General features: G+C 39.9%; 1 protein-coding gene and 1 long non-coding RNA gene across 2 annotated transcripts in view; both read left to right on the top strand.

Annotated features, from left to right (window-relative positions):
* The window catches only part of GLRA3 (glycine receptor alpha 3), a 443,610-nt gene that overhangs the window by 216,831 nt on the left and 209,617 nt on the right, over positions 1-17,162 (top strand). The gene's annotated exons all lie outside the window — the stretch shown is intronic.
* Positions 2,732-9,395, top strand: LOC143792983 (uncharacterized). The gene is made up of 3 exons (XR_013220015.1): positions 2,732-2,797; positions 5,324-5,476; positions 8,427-9,395. It is a non-coding gene; the product is annotated as an uncharacterized LOC143792983 (long non-coding RNA).

Raw genomic sequence — 17,162 nt, 5'->3', positions numbered from 1 at the left:
ATTTTGCCAGTTTTCCCACCTACAAAATGGAGAGGTCTGTAATTTTTATTATAGGTACACTTCAACTGTGAGAGACAGAATGTTTTTAAAAAATCCAGAAAATAGAAAGAATTTTACATAAATAATTTGCATTTTAGTGCATGAAACAAGTATTTGATACAAAACAAAAACAGAACTTAATATTTCCACCTTCTGATGAAAAAAAGAAGGTGGAGATTATTTGCATAGTGCAAAACAAACCTAAGGTTTTATATTTTCTACTGTTGACAATATTAGTGGTTTTTGTCCTGTTTTGCAGCTGCAAAGAATCTTTTCTCCCCTAATATTGCCGCTTTTTGCACCGACCAATATATACTTGAAAGAACTTAATATTTGTTACAGAAACCTTTGTTTGAAATTACAGAGGTCGGATGTCTCCTGTAGTCCTTGACCAAGTTTGCACACACTGCAGCAGGGATTTTGGCCCACTCCTCCATACAGATCTTCTCCAGATCTTTCAGGTTACTGGGCTGCCACTGGGCAACATAGGGTTTTAGCTCACACCAAAGATTTTTTATTAGATTCAGGTCTGGAGACAGGCTATGTCACTCCAGGACCTTGAAATGCTTCTTACAGAACCACTTCTTAGTTGCTCTGGCTCTGTGTTTCAGGTCATTGACATGCTGGAAGACCCAGCTACGACTCACCTTCAATGCTCTTACTAAGCAAAGGAGGTTGTTAGCGAAAATCTCATGATACATGACCCCATCCATCCTCCCTTCAGTATGGTGCAGTCATCCTGTTGAGAAGACAGAAAAATCCAGCTCACAGATGAAGTCCAAAAAAGTGCATTTTATTTTCCCAGGTACATGAAGCAAAGATTAAAGCTGTGTGTTCACAAAAAGAGTACAAGCATATTTTGATGCGTTTCGAGCGACAAATGCTCTTCTTGACTTTTTTGGACTTCATCTGTGAGCTGGATTTTTCTGTCTTCTCTATTGGATCTCACATCCTGGCCAGGTGCTATCCGTGCTCCAGAAGTGTGGAATTGCAAGTGATGAGCTGGAATTTCTTTTGCAGTAATCCTGTCCCCTTTGCAGAAAAGCACCCCAAAGTATGAATTTTTTTTCCCCCACCATGCTTCATGGCTGGGATGGTGTTCTAAGGGTTGTACTCATCGTTCTTCTTTCTCCAAACACGGCAAGAGGATTTGATATCAAAAAGTTCTATTTTGGTCTCATCTGACCACATGACCTTCTCTCATGCCTCTTCTGGATCATCCAGATGGTCATTGACAAACTTCAAACAGGCTTGGACATGTGCTGGCATGAGCATGGGGACCTTGCGTGACCTTCTGGATTTTAATCTATAACAGCATAGTCTGCTACTAAGGGTTAAGTTCCCATACAGATGAAGACTTTATTCTAAGAGAGGATTGGCATTAAGTTAGGGCCTGGAAACAAGAATTGCCTTAACGTGGCTTCCAGGTACACATGAATTGGCCAATTTATGCACTAAGCATTCTCAATTTTTCATATTTCTAGTGCAGTAATTCAATTCAATTTTCATATTTCATATTTGCATGCTATGGCGCTACAGAGTGCTGCCTTTTTTGTTTGAGTTAAGTTGTCCAGTCTGGTGCAGGGGCGTGCTGAGCTGTTGATGTTTGAATGACAGCTTGCTCATCCAATCTAAGACTGGCTGATCCTGGGCTGTCTTTAGGCGTTTGCTGTCCCAGGTGATTGCCCAACTACTTACCTGGCCTGTCAGTACAAGACGTCTGATAGACATAGCTTTAGCTAAGTATGGTTGGTTTTCTCTGTGTCTAATGGTTTGTTTGATGATTTTTCGCTTCCTGACTTTGGACCTCATTCTGACCCTCCATCTATTTAACCTCTTTGCTTTGATCTGCTATCATCACATTATTTTGACCTCGGACCATTACTTGACTATGCCCTTGTGTGGTCTCTCTGTCTATGACGTCCCCTTCTGGCTTTTAACCTTGGACTCCTTGACTTTCCTGACTGGTTTGACTATCCTTGTTTGTCCGTGAGAATTGACTCAGTTTCACAATAATCAGGGCTTATTATCTTTTTTTCAGAAAACATGTTACATCCTTGCTAGCACATTACATTATAAATTAAACTACTATGTGCAAAAGAATGCCAAAGCATCTTTGTTTCCTTCAATACTATTAAGTTGATCCGATTTTTACAGATCATCCTTTCACTTTTTATTTTATATGTACGACTGTTCGGAGCTGCAATATTGCACCCATAAAGGTCTATATGATTCTACGGTAGCTCTGAGTACCTCTTATTTCATATGGAATATAATATTCAAATTTGATTTCCCCTGTATCCCCCCTACTCTGGAACGCTCTACCCCAACATATCAGGTTCTTGCCTACCATGGAAACCTCCAAAAGAAACCTGAAGACCCACCTCTTCCGACAAGCCTACAACCTGCAGTAACTTTCGTTCCCCAAACTGCTGCATGACCAGCTCTACCCTCACCTGCTGTATCATCACCCATCAATTGTAGATTGTGAGCCATCGCGCGCAGGGTCCTCTCTCCTCCTGTACTAGTCGGCGACTCATTTTGTCAAGATAATTGTTCTTGCTTTTTCGTATGTACAGCCATTTTCACATGTAAATAGCCATGAAACAAATGGCTCTATAATAATAATAAATAATAATATACAAAATAAGTACATCCTATCAATTGGCATAATATGTAGAAATTTTCCTCTAGAAGCTGTGATAAATAACTTTATGGAGGCACCATATGGCGGACATGGATCTGCTGCGTACATGAGGTATTACACAATGTTTATTCATATATTCCTTTGTAACATAGTAGAATCCTTAGTCACATTTGTACAATAGTTTGCTGTTTATTACTTGTGTACACATATGGTACAGATGTTTGTGGTGAGTGATTTTCTGAAGAGAGACATCAAATAAATACAGTACCATTGACTTGCACAAGGATGTCATCATCTCAGTATGAAAGCACTACCTTGTGAGAGATTCATGATATCATTATGTACAGTGACATTTTAAAGCAATTACAATGGAACACTGATTGTGATGGGGAGACCAGAATCTCCTGTGTATTACGCAGCTTATGTTTTGGAGTTAATCAAGGAAACCACTGTTTATACATAATGTATTGTAGAATATAATACATGAGAATAACATGGCAGCACTTTCTCACAAGACTGTTCATATGTCATGTTATGGCAGTTTCCAATACAAAATGAACAATCCATGAATACATTAACTAAACAACAATGTAATAACTATAATTACATCGTAGATATAATTAATTATTGTAGTAATACAAGAAGGATTTCACACCTTTTCTGAGTGCTTGTTTGAATAATTATAAATGTTACAGATAAGTTACAGATCACTGTTTGATCTTATAAATTTGCAGAACATCTCTTTAAAAAATGAGAATGGGCACTTTTTGTCAGTCAATGAACGGTCTGTCATTGGTTGTTGATATCAGCATCTTTAAACTAGAGCTGTTCTTTCAATAAATTTTGCATAAATCAGTAATACAAGTGAATTAAGGAAACTTTGTAATGTGTCTTATCAGGTATTTTTGCTTCCTTCCCCACTTATGAGCCACATCTTTCTCCTAACTCTTGAACTCACTATTCACTCTGAAAAACGTCACAAAGATATTTTGCTCAGACAAAACAGACTGCCAGCTCACTGTGGTGCCATGTCAGACAGTCAATTGTGCTAAGAAAAGGGAAGGTGGGAAATGAGAGAGCAACAAAGTGAGGAAGAAAGCACAGGGAAACAGAAAGATATTTCTGAGCCTTCTAGCAAGCCTTTTACCTCACTCCAGTGCTAGATTCATGTTTTCCCTGATTACTACAATTGTTTAATTTTCCCCATGCGGCTGCTTCTGTTTGTGTGCTGAAAAAAGTGATGAAGATCAGGAATTGATTCCTGTAAGTAGTGATGTGCTGTCTATGGCAGTTACCATAGCAGCTAGTCTCCTCTCAACAGCTCAGAGTGAATTGCAAATTACAGATAATACTCTGTAGTGAGAAAAACTGGTGGAAATGCAGCGCATAAGACGTATAATGGCCAGATACAATTTTATTTCTCATATACTGTCTAAGGACAGTTTATTCTGAAAAGTTACTTGTAGGTACAGGTATAGTGAAAGAGACAGTTATTTCTGCTACCCCCCCCCCCCCAGCTTGCAATAAACGATATGGTAAACTCTGCACGTCATTATGTTTGTAGGAAATCATTTACTTAGAATAGAAACTATGGCCACTTATTTTTGTGCAGTAAACTAGGGTTTCTGTCTACCTCAATAACTTGATTACTCTTTAAAATATAATATTCCATCTGCTGTACTAATAGAAATGTAGAAAGTAGTCATTTGAATTTAATTTAGCTTATTTGCTAGTTCTTCATCAAGCAGAACATATATGAGATTACTGGTATCAGAAATTGAGATTATTTAGGAGTACAAATATAAATGTGCTACTTTGTTTCATTTGTGCAAAGGCAAAATGTTAGTTAATAGATCGTTTTAAAATGAGTAAACCACTATAAAAGCCCCCAAAAAAGTTTTCTGAGAAAAAGGACTAAGATATGGTGGAATCATGCCTTCTTAGATAAATATCTACAGAAGGGTTTAATTCCTAGAGGCTTGAGGGTGCAAGTTTTCCCCTCTTTTCCAGTAGAAAACAGTGAAATCAAGGAGAGATGGGAAAGCTGCGCCAATACCTGCTCTTTTGGTTTTATGGAAATTCTAAAAGATATGAATACTGAATCCCTTAGATCCATAGAAGGTGAAATGGAGGAATTGCAAAAAATGATTAAAAATGATATGTCAAATGAAGCATTAAAGAAATTCAATTTGGAAATAGAGGAGGAAACACAGAAGTGGGTAGAAGAAATACAACAAGTAAAATCCAAGAAATTTCAATGTGACGTGAATGATAGGCAACTTAATAAGATTTATAAGTGGAGAAATGCAAATGAGAGAACACGCCCTTTCTATAGAAATGGGTCGCGATCACGATCACGGTCTGCTTCTATAAAGTCAACCACAAGTGAAGAACCCCAATCAGTAAAAAATAATCTAACCAGGGTGGATACTGATGGTGCTCAAACTAATGAGAGTAAGAAAATGAATACCAGACAGAATGCCAAAAAAGGAGCAGGCGGGAAACATTTTGAGCATAAGTCCCAGGGAGGGTTACAGGTAATAAATCTATCTGCACATGTACTCACAAGCACACAATTGGAGGTTCTTAGTAAAGGATTATCTTTTTCTCCCACTAATGGTTTTAATTACTTTTTAGCATTAAAGGATCTCCATCTATTCTCACGCAAGCTAATCCTTAAAAAATTGCACAACAAAAGTGGAAATGAGCAGGAGAACTGGAACGCTGCCGACAGAGACACCATTCGGATTTTAGAGGAACTCCTGGAGGAACAAAATCCAACCCATGAAGGTGGGTTCCCCAAATCTATTTTACCTAGGTCAACAAGGTTCCCCCCCTTGTCACTATGCCCAGTGGTGGAAGTATTTACGAAATTGGTATCGGAAGATCTGAAAAAATTATCAACACACCGCCGTTTTGATAACCTTACCCGTAAACAGAGGCAGGGTTTACGTGAATTACAAGCAATGAATGACGTTGTATTCAAGGCAGCTGACAAGGGGGGAACATTGTTGTTTGGCCCATTGCCAAATATGAACGGGAGGCGTTCCGACAGTTACGGGACAATAATGTTTATGAGAAACTCAGCTATAGTCCAGTGGTGTCTTTCTCGGCACAGCTTCAAAAAATCCTGCAAAGAGCTTTTGATTTGGGAATAATTAATAAACAGGTTTTGGATGGTCTGACCGTGAAGTGTTGTGAATTCTGCTCTTGGGCTCCCTCCGGTGGTTATAAGTGGTAGCGCTGCTGTCTTTGGATCGCTGCATTTATCAGGTGTGTTCACTTATTGCAATTCTGACTGGGCTATTTAGTCTTGCTTGACCCTTTAGTCAGTGCCAGTTGTCCATTGTTCCTGGAGGATTCACATCCCTGCCTGGTCTCTCCTGCTTTGCTGTTCTTTTCAACAAAGATAAGTTCTGGCTTTGTTTTTTGCAGTCCACATGCTGTGGGCTTTATTGTTCAGTTCTTTTCCATGTTTTTGTCTTGTCCAGCTTGGTCTGCATAAGGATATGTTCAGCCAAGCTGGTATCTCTGGAGATGCAGATATACCCTCCATATCTTTAGTTAGATGTGGAGATTTTGTATTTTCTGTGGTGGATATTTTCTAGTGTGTTAATACTGACCGCATAGTACTCTGTCCTATCCTTTCTACTTAGCTAGAGTGGCCTCCTTTGCTAAATCCTGATTTCAGTCTGCGTATGTTATTTCCCTCTCCTCTCACAGTCAATATTTGTGGGGGGCTGTCTATCCTTTGGGGATTTTCTCTGAGGCAAGATAGTTTTCCCTTTTCTATCTCTAGGGGTATTTAGCCCTCCGGCTGTGTCGAGATGTCTAGGGAGTGTTAGGTACATTCCACGGCTACTTCTAGCGGTGTTAAGTTCAGGGTCTGCGATCAGTACAGGTACCACCTTCTCCAGAGTACATCTCATGCTGCTCCTAGGCCACCAGATCATAACAGTGAAGTTCCCTAAAATACCCACATTGTACTTACTTCCTAAGGTGCACAAAGATGCGGTCAACCCACCGGGACGCCCGATTGTGTCAGGGATAGATGGTCTATGCGATCCAATATGTAAGTTTATAGATCATTATTTGAAATCTTTGGTTAAAGTTTTACCTTCTTATGTGAAAGACACAACGGATGTTCTTGGGAGGGTTGACGGCATCTTTGTTGATAAAGGGACGTTACTAGTGACCGCAGACGTCGAAACTCTGTATACTTGCATTAATCATGTTGACGGCTTATGGGCAGTCCACTTCTTCCTCGGGACCTCCAACCTGGACAGCCCTTTGTGTGAGCTCATTATCGAACTGCTGCACTTTGTCCTCATGCATAATTTTTTTACGTTTAAAGATCAATTTTATCAACAAAAGCGCGGCGCAGCCATGGGCGTGGCCTGTGCCCCCGCGTACGCTAACCTTTTCCTTGGTTTTTGGGAGAGGTTGGTTTTTGGTGACTCGGGGATGGAGGCCGCGGACCATGTGCTGTGCTGGATACGCTATATTGATGACATTTTGTTTTTTTGGCGTGGGACAGTGCAGCAGGTGGATGAATTTATGGGTCAGCTTAATATGAATAATAGGAATACTAGGCTCACTTACAGGTATGACACCACGAAAATTGATTTTTTGGACATCAGTTTGGAGGTTGACACTTTTTCATCCATCCAGACTGATGTCTTCCGTAAAACAACATCTGTGAATGCGTTGATACACGCTAAATCGGCGCATAGTCAGGCCACTATTAGGGCCGTCCTGGTTGGACAGTTCTTGAGGATGAGGCGGATCTGCTCTACAAGTCAAAGGTTTGAGGCACAGGCCCAGGATTTAAGGCAAAGATTCAAACAAAGGGGCTATAGCAAAAGATGCATAAAAAATGGATATAATAGAGCCAGGGCAGTAACACGAGACTCATTGATACATGGCAATGCTAAGCGTGAGAAAAAAGATGAGATGATTCGTTTCATTTCTGTTTACAACCATGAGTGGGACAGTATGAGGTCAATTTTAACCAAGTATTGGCCTATTTTGAGTGCTGAACCCTCCCTGGGACCTTTTCTTGCTGATCGACCATTGATGACCCCTCGTAGGTCTAAAAATCTTAGAAACATGTTAATATCAAGTCACTGTGTGGCACCAAGCAGTAATCCATTTGGTGTAACAAAACTGATTAAAGGTTCTTTCAAATGTGGCCACTGTGTGGCTTGCACTAACATCTTACGTACTACGTCTTTTTGTTCAGCTGATGGTAAAAAGGAATATGAAATAAGAGAATATATTTCTTGTAACACCAATAATGTAATTTATTACGCCACGTGTGGGTGCTCTCTTATTTATGTGGGATTAACATCACGAGAACTGCGAGTACGTGTAAGAGAACATGTAAGGGATATCAGTGCCACAAGAACGGTGGAGGATGTGACAACACTTAAGACCATCCCAAAACACTTCAGGTTGGCTCATAATTGCAATCCAAAAGATTTTATGGTGAGAGGAATCGACGTTGTGCATACGGGGATTAGAGGGGGAGACATTAAGAAACTCCTAGCACAACGGGAGTTAAAATGGATAGTTACTTTGGGAACTATGAAACCGGCTGGACTTAATGATTCCCTAAATTTTGGCCCTTTTTTGTAACATTAATAATTAGGTAGTCTCTTTAAAACTCCCTCTGGTTGTACTTTTAAATTGTCTTTGTGTGGCTTTGTTTTTAACAGTTTTTGTTTTTGCTAAAATATAGGTCCTTTTGGATGGGTCTCATTTATCATTATTTTTGGATTTTGAGATTGGAATATTTATTATGGACACAATATGATTTATGTTATGGAACAATACGAACATAATATCGGAGGAAGAATTCATGATATCTTGTGGATCCGCCATGGACAATTGGTTATCTTCACAAGTTTTTAAAATGTTATTATGGTTGATTTTCTGTCACTGTTTATATTTTATAACCTTTGGGACACATAGTTTGGGCTTACTTATTTTGCATCTTGCACTGCGGTGCGCATGTGCGGGTTTGTCACGGGCGCCTGCCTCTCTTAGTCCGGCGCTGTCCTGCGGCTTGCGCAATTGAGTTGTCATATACTCACTTGCAGCTGGCATCTGGGCGAGTCCGGACAGGAGGGGAGTGGGCGGATTTTTTTCCGGTGACGACCGGCGCATGCTCTGTTAATACGCAGCGGTAATATGCCGGGTCATGATATACACGTGACCAGTATCCTAGGATACTTAAGGTCCTCAAAGGGAGCCAGGCTACACTTCCCCTTGATAAAGCAGGGCTGAGAAGTGGCGAAACGCGCGTCGGGGGCGTTTAATGAGCAGAGCTACATGTGGTGAGGAATTTTTTACTTTCCTGCATTTCCCTATTTCTCCTTTGCTGTGCCCACTGGATACAATATGATGCTTTATGGTGCACATGCACCTATATGCCTACAGTGGGCCACGTGTTATTAATTATATGGCGGCTACGATATAGCCTAAAGGGGATTTTTTGTTCTTATGGGAAAATACGTGCCCCTCACCACTTATTATATATATGGTTGAGACATGATGTTATGGTGTTGTAGCATGCTCTATTTTTGGTGTCTATTCAACACATCTGTCTACATTGTGTTTAGTGTCCACATTGTTTGTAGTTTTTATATGTCCTTTTGACATGTTAATTGTTGTCATTTAATAAAGCATTTTTGTACCATTTTAAATCAAACTCCTTTTGTTCCTCGAGTTGATATATTTATGGTTATGGAGGTAAACTTAGTGACCAGGCTAATAGTAAGGGTCACATCATGAGTCTGGATTGTGTTGTACTAAAGTTACTTGCAGGTACAGGTATAGTGTAAGAGACAGTTATTTCTGCTACTCCCCCCCCCCAGCTTGCAATAAACGATATGGTAAACTCTGCACGTCATTATGTTTGTAGGAAATCATTTACTTAGAATAGAAACTATGGCCATTTATTTTTGTGCAGCAAACTAGCGTTTCTGTCTACCTCAATAACTTGATTACTCTTTAAAATATAATATTCCATCTGCTGTACTGATAGAAATGTAGAAAGTAGTCATGCGAATTTAATTTAGCTTATTTGCTAGTTCTTCATTAAGTAGAACATATATGAGATTACTGGTATCAGAAATTGAGATTATTTAGGAGTACAAATATAAATGTGCTACTTTGTTTCATTTGTGCAAAGGCAAAATGTTAGTTAATAGATCGTTTTAAAATGAGTAAACCACTATAAAAGCCCCCAAAAAAGTTTTAATAAAAGAAAGAATATGATGCCATGGTATGCCACAGTAACGTGGTGCGGGATGGTAGCCATGGGTGAGGTACTCGTCTCTTACGTCCTGGCACAATACATGAAGATTGATTGGCCAGGAATAGATGTTGAGGAGTTCAATGAATGAGACCACCAGTTGAAAATAAACTTTTTACTCAAAGTTATCCTTGTGGGAATTATGTACAGTATGTAGTGGGTACACATATTTATGAACATTTCCTTCACCATATGATGCATTCTTCACATATAGTCTCTATTCCTTTCTCTGTCCTTGTTTGTTCTTTATCTCCACTGTTCACACTACTTCACCACAACCCAGCTCAGTACTTCAGTCCATTTAGCTAGAGTCCTATTCTCAACTTGCTGTTCTTTCCCCTCAAGGGAACTATATTGACAACATCGGCACTAAACGTCTTTGTCAATGATGCTCTGAAACTCCAGTCCAGGGCACTCTCTGTTTCGCATACTCTGTCCCATCTTGGCCCATTATCTCTCAGAGTTACAAATTCTGGCTCATACTGTTAAGCGTCCTCTCCCAGCAGCCGTCTCCATTTGATCACTCCATCTTCCTGTCAGTTTTCCTTATCTCTTAACTCCGATTCACGCTGACCACCATCTCGCTCTGTCCTCACTTCAGGGACACCCACATCATGTGGCACTGCTTACTGTCCAGACCTTAGGCCTACTTCAGACGCACACTGGACATTATTTGATGTTCTGACAGGAAACTGCCTCTGTCCCTTCACTTTAACCCCTCCTATTCTGGTCTAGCCCCAATCAGTAACTTTAGCTTTCCCTACTTTCGGACAGAACACAATATCAGCACTATTAACATATGATAGCATTCACATTACACAATACAACAATAGACAGGTTCTTCAAGGGGGAGCATGGGCAGTCTGTCCATCTCATTACACCACAGACAGGAGAAAATGACCTTGGGTGGTTTAATCTCAAAAGGACATTATATTTATAAAACATTCATTTATAAAATATCTGTAGGGATTCACGTGCAGCAGTAGGTAGTGTTCATACAGGCAATGCAGCCTGGACCAAATATGCAGCTTTATTACTTTTTATAAAATTACAATGGATTCAAAGCAAAACAGCCTCTTCGGGGCACAAAAGTATAATAGCTAAAAAAAACAAAAAAAACCAGCCTCTTCTGTGCTCAAAAGTATAATAGCTAAAAAAACAAAACAAAAACAGTTCATACACCAGCAGGTAATAACTACAAGAGCGGGCTCACCCACTTAGAATTCAGTCATTCTATTACAGCAGAATAAACAATGTCAGAGTCTCTCCTAGACAGCAGTTCAGGTTCCAAAAAAATCTCAGTCTGTTGCACGTTAGCTGGTTACTCACCAGCTCCAACACCTCTCAGGCTTCTTCAGCATTAAACAGTCTTTTTTCCTCTCTAGCACCACTCACTGCTCAGCTCCTTAGCTGACTGATAAGACAAGTGAACACCCAGCTTGGCCCTCTAGATATAGCCAGCCAGGTGCACCTAATTAAGACCAACAGGGCTAGGAATTAACCCAGTCCTACCTGGTTTGTAAGCACAACTAATGTTCAAAAATACATTGGGGTAGAAAAAAAAGATGCAGATGACCTCATGCAGTCCTAAAGCTCATATGCAAAATGTGGATTGGAACTGAGACTGCATTATATGTCGTATACATAATGGGAAGTCTCTTCTTGTTACCGTATATAGGAAGAATCAGCGACTGCACATTTTTTTATATATCAGCCTAGGACATCAGGGTTTGTGCTACATTTTATTGTATTCTGGGATTTACACACAGTGCTATGTTTTCCCAGTACTATATGAAACATAAGAAAACTATACTTAATTGTTGTCAAGCTTCTTTGCAATGTTAGGTTGTCACTTTGTCACCTTCTCATGTATGCAATAAATGAGGAATACAGTGGTTCAAAGTCCACATTGCCCAAGATTCAAAGGTACAATCACACACAAAGGTGAAGCATGAATGTGGTATATTATGTCAACGCGTTTCAAGGTTTTAAATCCTCTTCTTCAAGACCAAACCATGATGATCCTGATGAAGATTGGTCCTGATGAAGATGCTTGAAAACCTGAAAACATGTTGACTTAATAAAACGCATTCATGATTCACCATTGTGTGTGAGCATACCATATTCTGCATTTATTGCATCATATCCCATTGGCGGTCCTGTAGCAGCCCTTACATGCTTCTATAGGAGTTGTGACTTTCAAAGCGCTATCAGGTGAGTGTACCTATAATATTTTATACCACTTGGTTACCAGATAAGATAAGCTATATAAGCTATTTGTTTCTCCAGTTTTACCATTTGCTTCCCCTTCTCATGTAGACATTTAGCAATGTGAATTTGGGTCTCTGTTATCTTGGTCCTTAGATTCAAGCCCATTGCCACTTGCTTTGACATGGGCTACATTCTTGGAATTACAAGGATTTTCAAGCTACCCAGTACCCACTATGGGCCCCACCCTATCCTATAGATAATTTTTGTTTTTCTTTCTTCATTTGAATGACCTTTCCTGTTAAGCTGTTGAATAAAATTTTTTAACAGGCAGCAATTACTGAAATTTGTTAGATTTAAAATACTTTACAGATTAATTAAAAGTAGTAACAATCATGTTTTGATTCGGAAAGAATCACTACAGATTGGTTATGTGCAGCTTTTGTTATCAGATGCAAAGCAACTTAGATCATCAGAAGAGGCGGCTCACAAAGTGATGACTGAGGCTCTACTGCATCAACTAATCCATGTTACTTAGGGTTAATGCACACTAGCACAAAGTCTCTAGGCTTCTGTGCAATCAAATAATACAGGTTCTATGTACTTCATATTTATAGAGATATTCTTCTCTGAAGGCAGTGCTTCTAAGGAAGAATAGGGCTATATGTAAGGAAGTCATTTTTCTCACCTTTATGTTGTGGCTTTGTTTCTCCATCTAGTTTTTTGTCTTTGATGGCGTTTTCCCTGTTATGTATATAAGTTTTCTCTCCATCTATTAGGAATAAGGATTGGTACCAATAAGTGATGAGGTCATGGTTACACAGAACTCATGAATATGATTGACTACATTGCAGGTTTACTAGTCCTCTAGTGATAACCTATTGCTGATAAAACAGTGATTTTATCAAAACTACACCAAACAGTCCATTAAGTGACACATCAGTGGTATCAGGGTCAGATTAGATGGAAAAAAAGTGATAGACTCCCTTTACATTTTGTCAATCTGACCTGGCCCAGATGCGGGATAACAGGCCTAAACCAAGATACTACCCCCACCGTTTTTCACAGATAGTATGTGTTTTTTTGCTGTAATGCATTTTCTCTTTCTCTAATCATAACTCTTAATAAAAAAAAACCACTATTTTGGTCTCAGTCAACCACAGAATCTTATTTTAATAGCCTTCTAGCTTGTACCGATAATCTTTAAAAATTCCTAAATAGGAAGCGATATTCTTTTTGTAAAGGCTTTCTCCTTGCAATCCTGGGATACACACCATTGTTGTTCAGTGTTCTCCTGATGGTGGACTTATTATGAACATTAACATTAGCTAATGAGAAAAAGGCCTTTGGTTACTTAGAGGTTATCGTGAGCTCCTTTATGACATTGTGAACTATAATACTGTATGTCTTGTTCTTGTAGTGATCTTTGTTGATCGATCAGTACTGCGAAGGATAAAAATTGTCTTGAATTTCCTTTATCTGTACACAACCTGTGTAAATTTGGATTTATCAAGTTCAAAATTTTTCCAGCTTGAGGAACAACAACTCTTCTTCTGAGGTCCTCATAAATCTCTTTTGCTCATGCAGTGATATACTTCCAATGTCTGAAGATCAAACATTGATGGTCTCCATTCTTTAATTAAATTAGGTTGCCCACTCACACCTGCTTGTTATTCCATTGATTGAAAGCACCAGACTCTAATTTCATCTTCAAATTATTTGCTAAAAGTTCACATACTATTGCCACTCATAGACATCTCGTATCATTTTGTGTGAAAATCTGGTGTAGTTTTAGAATAAATGTATGCAAAAATATGAAAAATTCTAAAGGACTCAAACTTTTAAGCAGCAATGTACATGTGTCATTGAGGGTTCATTAACTTGCTTTTTGTAAAGTTTTTGGTGAATATATCTCTAGGGATATTTGAATGCACCTTTCTCACCTTTTTGCTATAAGGACAGCTTTTCATTACTTTGCTTTTATTGAGACAAACCCCATGAATTATTTATTATGTTTTTATTGTAGGAATGAAGCAACACAGTCTAGTTGTTATTGAGTTGGTGGATTTCAGGAAATGCTGACATGTGTCAAAAATAAGGAAACGTAACATATTTCCAGACTTTGTTTATTATTTGCTTGTGATGATTCAAAGGAGACAGATCATCTGAAAAATGCAATAACAGTACACATTATGTATGAATGCATCATACAGCATGATGGCTTAGTGTCTTTGTGGAAATAATTGTTAACTAATAGTAAATATTGGAGAGGAGTGAGTAAATTTGAGTTGAATTTTACAAAAATCTGCATTTGCCAAAATGTAATTCAGCAATATGCATGAAAAAGGCCATGAAAAGATTAAAAAAGTAAAAAAAACCCTCTATATTCACCTCACTGCTCACCTCTTCCTTTGCACTACTTACCAACACCCGTCCTCGCCGCATATTCTGATCCCCCATCTTTCGTAAAGAAATCTTTGGTCCTCTCGCACTGTGACTTCTGGGTGTGCCCAGGAGTGATAGGCACAGACAGGTGGGCGGTCATGCGCATGCATCACAAGATGCGAGATCAGAAGATGTAGCGAGGATCAAATGAGTAACAGTGAGTATCGGAGGAGTCGAAGAGTTGTGTATAAGGTGATTATATTAACTTTTCTTGTTTTTTGCATATTACATTTATTATTCTCTGGGGTCTGGAGACACTCCGGAGCATAATAACGGATATTAAATTTGAGGAGAACAACTTCTCGCCAAGTCTCCCAGGAAAAAAAACAACAAGTAAACAGGCTAATTAGAATTTTGCCTGATCTGCTCATCTCTAGCAAATATGCATGCATTTAAGTATGCCATTATCTAGGTTATAATACACATAGATAGAAAGAAGCACTCTGTATTTTCATTTGCCCAGTTTACCTTTAGGGTATGTGCACACGTTCAGGATTTTTCGCAATAAAAACGCATAAAAAACGCATACATATGCATCCAATCATTTAGAATGCATTCCGCAATTTTTGTGCACTTGATGGGTTTTTTTCCATGAAAAAACGCATCGTGATTAGTGTTGAGCGATACTTTCCGATATCGGAAAGTATCGGTATCGGAAAGTATCGGCCGATACCGTCACAGTATCGGAATCCAATCCGATACCGATACCCGATACCAATACAAGTCAATGGGACTCAAGTATCGGACGGTATTCCTGATGGTTCCCAGGGTCTGAAGGAGAGGAAACTCTCCTTCAGGCCCTGGGAACCATATAAATGTGTAAAAGAAAGAATTAAAATAAAAAATATCGCTATACTCACCTGTCCGACGCAGCCGGGACTTCAGCGAGGGAACCGGCAGCGTTGTTTGTTTAAAATTCGCGCTATTACTTGGTTACGTGAATTCCCGGCTTGTGATTGGTCAGGTCGGCCATGTTGCCGGGACGCGGACCAATCACAGCAAGCCGTGACGAAATTACGTCACGGCTTGCTGTGATTGGTCCGCGTCCCGGCAATATGGCCGCCCTGACCAATCACAAGCCGTGACGTCACGGGAGGCTGGACACGCGCTCATTTTAAAATGGGCGCGTGTCCAGCCTCCCGTGACGTCACGGCTTGTGATTGGTTGCGCCGCGATCAACCAATCACAAGCCGGGAGGCTGGACGCGCTCATTTTGAAATGGGCGCGTGTCCAGCCTCCCGTGACGTCACGGCTTGTGATTGGTTGCGCCGCGATCAACCAATCACAAGCCGGGAGGCTGGACGCGCTCATTTTGAAATGGGCGCGTGTCCAGCCTCCCGGCTTGTGATTGGTTGACCGCGACGCAACCAATCACAAGCCGTGACGTCACGGGAGGCTGGACACGCGCCCTTTTTAAAATGAGCGCGTTTCCAGCCTCCCGTGACGTCACGGCTTGTGATTGGTTAATGGCGGCCATGTTGCCGGGACGCGGACCAATCACAGCAAGCCGTGACGTATTTTCGTCACGGCTTGCTGTGATTGGTCCGCGGCCCGGCAACATGGCCGCCCTGACCAATCACAAGCCGGGACTTCGCGTAACCATGTAAAAGCGGGAATTTTAAACAAACAACGCTGCCGGTTCCTGCGCTGAGGTCCCGGCTGCGTCGGACAGGTGAGTATAGCGATATTTTTTATTTTAATTCTCTATTTTACACATTTTAACATTAATGTTGTTCCGATACCCGATACCCGATACCACAAGAGTATCGGAATCCCGGTATCGGAATTCCGATACAGCAAGTATCGGCCGATACCCGATACTTGCAGCATCGGAATGCTCAACACTAATCGTGATAGAAAAGCAGCATGTTCATTAATTTTGCGGATTCTTCGCGTTTTTCCCGCTATTTAATGCATTGGGAAAGCTCTGAAAAAAAAACGCATGCAGATTTCTGACAGAAATGTCCGGTTTTTGTCAGGAAATTTCTGCAAGAAATCCTGAACGTGTGCACATACCCTTATACTCAGCAAATTCTTCTCTTTTCTCTGCTCCATGTAGAAACAGGAAGTCCATGTTTCATGCATTTATCATTCCCCTCTTTAACTCCTGACCCAGATGCTGCCTTCTCCCCCTGCCAGGGACATTTGCAGTGACTCAGGACTCATACAAGGAAATTTGCCTTCCTGTTTCTACATATTGCTCAGATGGGTTTAGCTAGTCAGTTTTTAATCAAGTGATGTTATAGACCTAATAAAAAAACAGAATAATTAACTGGATATAATAGAAAAATTAGCAATTGTAAGTACACAGTGCTATATAATTTGATGATTGCAGTTTATTAGGAGGACTACAGTACTTCTTTAACCATTACATTGAAAGCTTGTAAGCAAAGACAGGTATGAAGCAGTACTTATAGACGTTCCATAAATTCTGAATTTATTAGGTCATTGAATAAAACATAAAGACAAAGTATGAATGAACAACTGTTGTTTTGCAGATGGAAG

Source organism: Ranitomeya variabilis, chromosome 1 (assembly GCF_051348905.1).
Source record: "Ranitomeya variabilis isolate aRanVar5 chromosome 1, aRanVar5.hap1, whole genome shotgun sequence".
Lineage (NCBI taxonomy): Eukaryota > Metazoa > Chordata > Amphibia > Anura > Dendrobatidae > Ranitomeya > Ranitomeya variabilis.
The sequence above is the reverse complement of the archived record's forward strand: the minus strand, read 5'-3'. Positions and strand labels throughout refer to the sequence as shown.